Genomic DNA, 9,901 nt, shown 5'->3' with positions numbered 1-9,901 from the left:
CATATCCATGTTAAATGTTTCTCCATCCCCTCACTTTCAATCTGCAGGTGTATTTAAGTCTAAAATGAGTTTCTTGTAGATAGCATATAGATGGGTCTTGTTTTTTGTTGTTGTTGTTGTTGTTAATTTGTTAGTTTATTTTTTTTTAATTTTTATGTATATTTTTGAGAGAGACAGAGTGTGAGGGGAGGAGGGTCTGAGAGAAAGGGAGACACAGAATCTCAAACAGGCTCCAGGCTCTGAGCTGTCAAGCACAGAGCCCCATGCAGTGCTTGAACTCAGGAACAGTGAGATCATGACCCAGGCTGAAGTCATATACTTAACTGACTGAGCCACCCAGGTGTCCCTGTTTGTTTTTTTTATCCATTCTGACACCCTACGTCTTCTGGATGGAGATTTAAGTCCTTTTACATTCAGAGTAAGTATTGACAGATATGTATTTAGTGCCAGTTTATTACCTTTTTGTCATTTTTTCTGGAAATTTTCTATGTCCCTTTGCTGTCTTTGTCTCTTTGGATCTTTCTACTCAAAGAGTCTAGTTTAATAGTTGTTACAAGTCTGGTTTAGTGTACATGAATTCCTTAATTTTTGTTTGTCTGGGAAACACTTTATCTCTCCTTCTATTATTAATGATATCTTTGCTGCATAAAGTATTCTTGGTTGCAGATTTTTCCTATTCAGCACTTTGAATATATCATGCCACTTTTTTTCTGGCTTGGCACATTTCTGTTGATATCACTGCAGCCAGCCTTATTGGTTTTCTCTTTTAAGTTAGGGACTTCTTTTGTTTTGCTGTTTTTAACATTTTTGCTTTATCACTGCATTTTACAAATTTAAATATATTATATCTTAGAGTTGGTCTGCTTTTGTTGGTTTTGTTGGGAATTCTCTGTGCCTCCTGGATTTAGATGTCTGTTTCCTTCCCCCAATAGGGAAGTTTTCAACTATTGTCTCCTGAAATACATTTTCTGATCACCTTTATCTATCTTATTCTCTTGGGACTTCTATAATATGAATAATATTACATTTGATGGTGTCACTGATTTCCCTAAGCCCAGTCTTGTGTTGCATAACTCTTCTACCCCTCATTTGTTTACCTTAATTATATTCCATTATTTTGTTTTCTATACCATTTATTCCTCTGCTCCTTCTAACCATGTGTACGTTGCATCAAGCCTGTTTCCAATTTCAGTTATTGCATTTTTCATTTCTGACTGATTCTTTTTTTAACTCTCTTATCTCTGCAGTAAGAGCATCCTGAAGTCTTCCATTCTTTTATTAACACCAGCAAGTATCTTTATGATTCTTTCTTTAAATTCTCCATCAGACATATTACTTATATCTGTTTAAATTATATCTCTGTGACCTTATCTTGTTGTTTCATGTAGGATGAATTCCTCCATTTTGTCATTTTGTCTATGTCTCTGCTTTCTTTATTTTCTGTGTTTTTTTTAGAATACTCTGTTATATTTCCTGTTACTAATAATATTGGCTTTACGAAGAAGTGGTCATATAGTGTCCAGGGCCTGGCACATCAGGGAGTATATTTTATGTGCTGCAAGCACTCTGCTGTTGTGTTTTGGCTGCTCTGTCCTCCGGGCCAGTTGTTTCCAGAGGCTCTTCTTGCCTTCAGTGGTCAGTGTTTTGTTCTTGCCCAGAATGTGGCAAAATTTAGCTAGGTGTTCTCTGGTTTGCATGTTAAAGCAGAACTTAAACTACTTCCCCTTGAATGGAAGCCCTACAGAATTCTATGGTTGGAAAACATGGTGTGGGCAAGTGTTTTTGCTTATCTTCTTGGGAAGGATATTGCCACACTGGGACTGAGGCAAGCTTGACTGAGAATGGCAGTACCACCAAAGCACAAGGGTGTGGGACTTGGTGTAAGCAGGTTAAGCAGTCAGTGGATATGTTGTACTGCTTACCAGCCAGCTCCTTTAGCCTTGGAGAGGAGACTTCATTAACACTGCATCTCAGAGAAGCACTCTGAGAAGTGTAAATAATTTCCCACCTGTGTGTCCCAGTCATTTTTCATATTGCTATTTCCACACTGTTTCTGGGTTGATTGCCTTTTCTCTTCTCTTCTCTTCTCTTCTCTTCTCTTCTCTTCTCTTTTCTTCAGGAACAGCACAGTGCACTCTAGGCTCTATCCCAGCCACACCCACTGACATTTAAAACTCCAAGATTTTTTTAAATTTATTTAAATTGAATTTAGTTAACATACAGTGTTATTTTTGTTTTCCAGAGTAGAAGTCAGTGATTCATCACTTACATATAATACCTATTTCTCATCCCATCAAGTGTCCTCCTTAATGCCCATCACCCATTTAACCCACCCACCCACTTTTCCTCCAGCAACCCTCAGTTTGTTAAAAGTCTATGCTTTGCCTCACTCTCTGTTTTTATCTTATTTTTCTTTCCCTTCCCCTATGTGCATCTGTTTAGTTTCTTAAATTCCTCATATGAGTGAAATCATATGATATTTGTCCTTCTCTGCTTGGCCATTTTGCTTAGCATAATACACTCTAGTTCCATTCACATTGTTGCAAATGGCAAGATTTCATTCTTTTTAATTGCTGAATAGTATCCCATTGTGTGTGTGTGTGTGTGTGTGTGTGTGTGTATCACATCTTCTTTATCCATTCACCAGTTGATGGACATTTGGGCTCTTTCCACAGCTTGGCTATTGTTGATAATGTTGCTATCAACATTGGGGTGCATGTGGCCCTTTGAACCAACATTTTTGTATCCTGTGGATAAATAGTTCATAGTGCAATTTATTGGTCATAGGGTAATTCAATTTTAATTTTTTGAGGAAATTCCATACTGTTTTCCAGAGTGGCTGCAACAGTTTGTGTTCCCACCAGCATTGCGTTCCCCTTTCTCCACATTCTCACCCAAATCTGTTGTTTCCTGAGTTGTTATTTTTAGCCATTCTGACAGGTGTGAGGTGGTATCTCATTATGGTTTTGATTTGCATTTCCTTGATGATGACTGATGTTGAGCATCTTTTCATGTGTCTGTTAGTCATCTGAGTGTCCTCTTTGGAAAAGTGTCTGATCATGTATTTTTCCCATTTCTTCACTGGATTATTTGATTTTTGGGTGTCGAGTTTGATAAGTTCTTTAGATATTGAATACTAACCCTTTATTGTATATGTCATCTGCAAATTTCTTCTCCTATTCTATCAGTTGCCTTGTAGTTTTGTTGATTGTTTCCTTCACTGTGTAGAAGCATTCTATGTTGATGAGGTCCCAATAGTTCTTTTTTGTTTTTATTTCCCTTGCCTCTGGAGACGTGTTCTAATTAGAAGTTGCTGCACCCGAGGTCAAAGAGGTTGCAGCCTGTTTTCTTCTTGAAATTTTGATGGTTTTCTGTATTACCTTTAGGTCTTTCATCCATTTTGAATTTATTTTTGTGTATGCTGTGAGAAAGTGGTCCAGTTTCATTCTTCTGCATGTCCCTGTCCAGTTCTCCCAGCATAATTTGCTGAAGAGACTATATTTTTTCCATTAGATACTCTTTCCTGCCTTGTTGAAGATTAGTTGGTCATAGATCTGTGGGTCCATTTCTGGGTTCTCTATTCTATTCCATTCACCTATGTGTCTGTTTTTGTGTCAACACCATACTGTCTTGATAATTACAACTTTGCAATATAGCTTGAAGTCTGGAATTTTGATGCCTTCAGTGCTGGTTTTGTTTTTCAAGATTACTTTGGCTATTTGGGGTCTTTTCTGGTTACATATAACTTTTGTGATTGTTTTTTCTAGTTCTGTGAAGAATGCTGATGTTATTTTGATAGGGATTGCATTGAATGTGTAGATTGCTTTGGATAATATAGACATTTTAACGATATTTGGTCTTCCAATCCATGAGCATGGAATGTTTATTCTGTTTCTTTATTTCTTCCTCAATTTCCTTCATAAGCTTTTTATAGTTTTCAGAGCACAGATCATTTTCCTCTTTGTTAGGTTTAAGAATATGGTGTGGGTAGAAGCCTGTGCTGGTCTTCTGCCATACTGGGACTGAGGCAAGCTTGACCTAGAAAGGAAGTCCCATCAGGGATCAAAGGTTTGGGTCTTGGTATAAGCAAGTTAGGCAGCCAGTGTGGAGTTTCCACGGGTGAGTCTATGTTTTTTGATGGGGGGGGGGTCTGAAGGAAGTGGAGCTGAATGGATCCTCTGTCCCTGGAGATGGATCTCTCTGAACTGTGCCTCTCAAGGATGTGCTATAAGAAGAGGGAATAATTTTTCCACTATGTTTCCCAAGCATTCTTCACTTCACTATTTCCAGTCTGTTGGCCCCCAGATTGTTTGCTTGCCCTTTTTCAAGGAGTAGAGCAGTGCCCTCAAGGCTCTATCTTAGCCAAGTCCACTGATGTTAAAACTTCAGTCTTTAAGCCACTTTGGGTGCAAGAACTCAAGAATTCCTGACTCTTGTTTTCCCAGCCAATGGCTTTGGGGAAATATTCTCCTTCTGTATTCCCCTGTGTGCTACTTTCTTTCTCACCTTTCTCTCCCAAACTACATCTGCCCACTTCCTACCTTTTGGATGTGGTGTCTTCTCTCCTTGCAGTTGTGGAGTATGTTATGTGAATCTTCAGGTTGATTTCTTGAGCATTTAGAATGACTTGATAGTGATACAGTTGTGTTTGAAGGACAAGACAAGCCTAGGGTCTTCCTACTCCACCACCATCTTAGCTCTCTAACCTGAATATAGTATGCCTTTAAAAAATCCTATTTGGTCTTCTCTGAACTTTTTGGATATGTGGTTTGGTGTCTGCCATTAATTTTGGAACATTCTTGGTCAAAACCTCAAATATTTTTCTTTCATCTTCTTCTGTTAGTCTAATTACATTTGTTATATCTTTGATACTTTCCCACAGTTTTGAATGCTATGTTATTTTCTTAAAGTTTTTTTTATTCTTTTTGTGTTTTGAGAATATTTTATTAACTTGTCTTCAAGTTCACTGATTCTTTCTTCAGCCGGCAAAATTGTACTAATGAGCCCATCAAATGCATTCTTCCTTTCTGTTATTGTTTCTGATTTCTAGCATTTTTTTTTATTCTTAGAGATTCTTTGGCAGTGTATAGATTACCAATTTGCTGCTGAATTTTGTCAACTTATTCTATTAGAGTCATTACCTATTAACTATGATAATTTTATATTTATTATATAAAATTTCCAAAATCTGTCCTCTATGAATCTAGCTCTAAAACCGATTTTTTTTTCTTCAAGCTTTGTCTTTTCTTACCATGCCTTGTAATTTTGTGTTGAAAGTTAGACATGTTGTATCACATAATAGAATCTGAGTTAAATAAGCTTTAATATAAAGATTTTTGATATCTGGCTAGAAGTTGGACTGCATTTGATGTTTACATTAGCTGCTTGTGCTAGAGGTTTTAATTCTTCTTGTGTTTTATTTATGTATCCTCTCTTAAGTTTGGGATTCTCTAATTAGTCTTTCTCAGAATATGTGTCTTACAGGTCTTTTTCAATAATCTACTGTTATGATAGTAGAGTCCTGTTGATTCAGTGGTAATAATGTGGAGAAAGGAAATGTTCCACATTTGACTAAATATCTGTCCTTTAATATGCTTCAGCCTTAGGGATGTGATGTTCATGAATGTTTTTCCAGTAGTATTGTGTTTTATCCACTTCCTACTGTCTTCCTTGACTGCAGCATTCCCAATCTATTTCTCTGAAGGCCTAAGCTATACACCATATTTTTTTCCCATTAGATGAGACAGGAAGACTGGAGGCAGTTGCTGTGGGAAGGACCTCTTCTACCCTTGTAATATGGCTTCAAAAATGTTCTTGGAAGAAGATAGTAAGCATATTTTACCAGGTTTCTCTTCTTCCTATGGAAGAGCCTAAGAGGATATTTCTAGGATTTTTACTGTAAGAATCTAGTACAGTTTCTACAGGTAAAATTCATGAAATTGTGAGTCAACTTCCACACCTGTAACTCTCTATGTGATTCTCACTCTCCTTTTAGTCAACAGTCAGGATAAAGCATTTCATCAAAAAATACCATTTACGTGTTCATACCACTTTATGGCCCCCAAACTTTTAATGCATTTGTACAAATCTCAGTTTCTATATTCCTCTGAGTATGCCCAAATCTCCATATATTGGAGTGGTGACTTGTCCTGGAAACTCAGTTCTCTGATTGGTTCATGAAAAGTGCTGTTCAGGTTATCTTTTATTGTTTGTTTTAAACATGAAAATGTCCATTTCCAACCTTTTTATATGATGGAACTAATACTTGAAGTCCCTCCTTGTCTCTTTTTGCCTTCTCTCAGATTTCATAATAGTGAAATATTCAGTGTCAGGCAGATCTGTGTCCAATACCCATCTGTGCAAATTTCTAATAATCTTGAGTAACATGTTAAACTATTTAAGCCTCAGCCAAGTACATACCAATGTATACTTTTTTTTTAACTAGGTGGACAGGCATTGAATCATAAACTTGTAGGAATCAAAATACTCAGGAAATATGTTTGTATATCTCTTCAGAGTGAACTGCTCTTTTTCTTTCGTATACTCTTCGGAGAAGTAAGTTTGGGACAAAATTTCTTTCTGTAGTTATATGCATTTTTTAAAATTACTGTCAAATTTAACAGGTAATTTATAAATGGAATAAACATTACCATCTTTCAATGAAAATAAACAATGAATTTGAAAGAAAAACACAAGGTTCACTGAGACTAACTGATGAGTTAGGTGTATACAAAAAGGAGCTACTTGGAAGTAATTGTGTATTGTATACTAAGACAGATTTTATTGCTTTCCCAAAGTCCAGACTTTATCTAGATGTGAAATTGGATATATGTTTATCTATTTTAAAATAATACATTTGCTTGTATCATACTTTGATCTCTCTGTTTCCACTCCGAATCTTTGATAGCAAGAAATAATTTGATAAGATGAATTTGGTTTTATGTAAATAAATCACTAGGCTAATTTTGCATATTTACCTGTACCCATGAACATCAATGTATGCATATATTAGATTCCATCATCTTAAAATTGAAAGCATTTAGAGATTAAAATGTGTCTTTATTTTATTATGTCTTTTCTCACTATAACTCAGTAAGGCTGACAGATCATAACTTACAGTACCATTTTGCAGATAAGAATATTTACGTTCAGATATTGAACAATCTGCCATGTTCATTCAGGTATTATTAAATTTAGGCATACAGACTTTGAGGGAAGAAAAATCCAACGTGTTCTATGCACCTATATTCTGCTTCATCTGTATGTAATAGTGTGCATGCTTAAAGAACATCCTATTTTCTTGATGACAATAGTCGTGTTGTTTTACATTTTAGTAGCTCAATATTCTAATAACATAACAATACCTTTTTTGAGCTTATTTATTTTGAGAAAGAGTGAGAGTGAGAATGAAAGGGGCAAAGAAAAAGAGGGAGACAGAGAATCCCAAACAGGCTACATGCTGTGAGCACAGAGCCTGACACCGGGCTTGAACTCATAAACCATAAGATCATGATGTGAGCCAAAACCAAGAGTCGGATGCTTAACCAACTGAGCCACTCAGGTGCCACTTATACCAATACTTTTAAAATCTCTATTTACTTTCTAAGGTGCCTATACATCCATCAAATTACTTAATTCATAAAATTTATATATATATCAATGCTGATTATATTTCAGAAATTCTTCTGTTTGACGAATCAATTAGAAGAAAGGGAATTTCTGAACAAGAATGTAGATAATTTTTTTGATAAATTTGATGAAAAGATGTGATTGAAACAGTTCTGTATCAGTTGTACAATTCTGTGTTAGTCTTGATTATAAATTTAAATAAATATCAGTTCTCAAATTCTATATTTTGTCTGATTACTTTTGGCTATCAAAATACATTGAAGCAAGATCTTATATTCTCAGAGGCTGCATCCACACAGTATTAAAAACCAATCACCAACTCACTGGAATGGGTGTAAGCCAGGATATCAAGTGGAGTTAAAAATTATCTGATTGACATAACCAGCTTTTTAAAATTAAATTTTTGCAGTACAATTTCTGATCTTTATTACACATAAACTAGGTTTAAAAGTGCTTATTCTGGAGGTGCCTGGGTGCTTCAGTTAGTTCAGCATCTGATTTAGGCTTGGGTTATAATCTCGCGGTTCATGAGTTTGAGCTCTACATTGGGCTGCTGTTAGTGCAGCCCTAGCTTCAGATCCTTTGTCTTCCTCTCTCTCTGCCCCTCCCCCGTTCATGCTCTCTCCCTCTTAAAAATAAATAAACATTTCAAAAAATCTGTTTATTCTGTATACATTTTTGCAAGTTGCACCACAATTATTGAGGAAAAAGTTGGAACATTAATTATGAAGTTGGAATTTTTCTTCATCACACTCAATTATCTTTAAAGAAAAATTTTGTATTTGCAAACACTAATTCATTGACTGTCCATCTTGTAACAATTAATAAGGTACTGAATTCTTTAAATTATTTGAAAAATTGCAACAGAATCCATAATATACTATTATCATTTTATTTTATAAGGCACCACATTTTCTAATGCTCTGAAAAATGAAATTCATTTTCTGTTAAATTCTTGTGTATCTGGAAACGTGACTTAAATAAGAGCTTGGTTAGTTAGAACTAAATTTCAAAAACTTTGTCTTGCTTCTTTTTGATATGGATTTTTGACAATAAGTGAGGAGTGTAGGATTAAAAATAGAGAGAATAAGTATTTAAAGATTCTACAAGAATGTAGTTAAAGTCCAAATGAGCAATAAGCAATTTAACTTAGTCAATGTTGTGGGTCAAGCGCTATTAGAAAAGCACCTAAGGAACATAAACAGACACACAAAGTGTGTGTATGTGTTTGTGTGTGACAAATATGTCAAATTTAAACTTACATGATGATAAAATGATTGATGCTGGGATATAAGGAGAGTAGAAGGATAAATAGCCTGTGAAAACTAAGTGAAATCATGAAAGAAAGATGTATAATCTAGATTTTAGCTATTTTATTGAGTTACTGTGTTTTGTTTTACTTTGTTTTCTCTTGCCAAAGCATACATGGTAAAATATGAAGAATATGTTACTCCAGCAGATAAATATAATTCATCACTACAATCCACCAACAATCATTTTTACCATTCACCAATTTGGCTATATATTCTTACTCCACCAATCCCAATGGGTTGCCTGATGGTTGCAAAACAAATTGATCACTTATTTCAGGGGCTATTTATAAACAATTTATTATTAGCCTATTATAGTTATTTTCTACCATGTATGTCAAATGGATATTTGATATTATAATGTCTACTCTAGTCACTGAATAAGTGAGAAAATATAACAGTATCTATTTAACATGTAGTTTTCTATTTTGAATTATAAAAATAATCTATTTTGAAATGCAAAAATTATTTATTTAAATTTTTAATATTTATTTTTGAGAGACAGAGAGAGCACCAGCAGGGGAGGGGCAGAGAGAGAGTGAGAGCAAGAGTGAGAGCGAGAGCGAGAGAGAGAGAGAGAGAGATGCAGAATCTAAAGCAGGTTCCAGGCTCTGAGGTGTCAGCATAGAGCCTGACATGGGGCTTTAACCTACGAACTATGAAATCATGACCTGAGCTGAGGTTGGACGCTTAACCAACTAAGCCACCCAGGCCCCTAGAAAGTTATTTATTACACAGTGTCAAAATAGTCCACCTGAGAAGGTACTTCTTTCTTTAGCTTGAAAACATCACTGAGCCCCAATTTTGTTCATGTCCTCACAATATGCTTAAGTAGGCATTGTATGCCTAAACTCCAGCACCCATATTTAAATCAATGAGTTGTAATTAAATTATATTAATTAAATTAAATAATTTAATTAAATTATATGTAATTATATATACAAAAATATATATGTATATAT

The sequence above is a fragment of the Panthera uncia genome, chromosome X (genome assembly GCF_023721935.1).
Source record: "Panthera uncia isolate 11264 chromosome X, Puncia_PCG_1.0, whole genome shotgun sequence".
NCBI lineage: Eukaryota > Metazoa > Chordata > Mammalia > Carnivora > Felidae > Panthera > Panthera uncia.
This window is presented reverse-complemented; position numbering follows the sequence as displayed.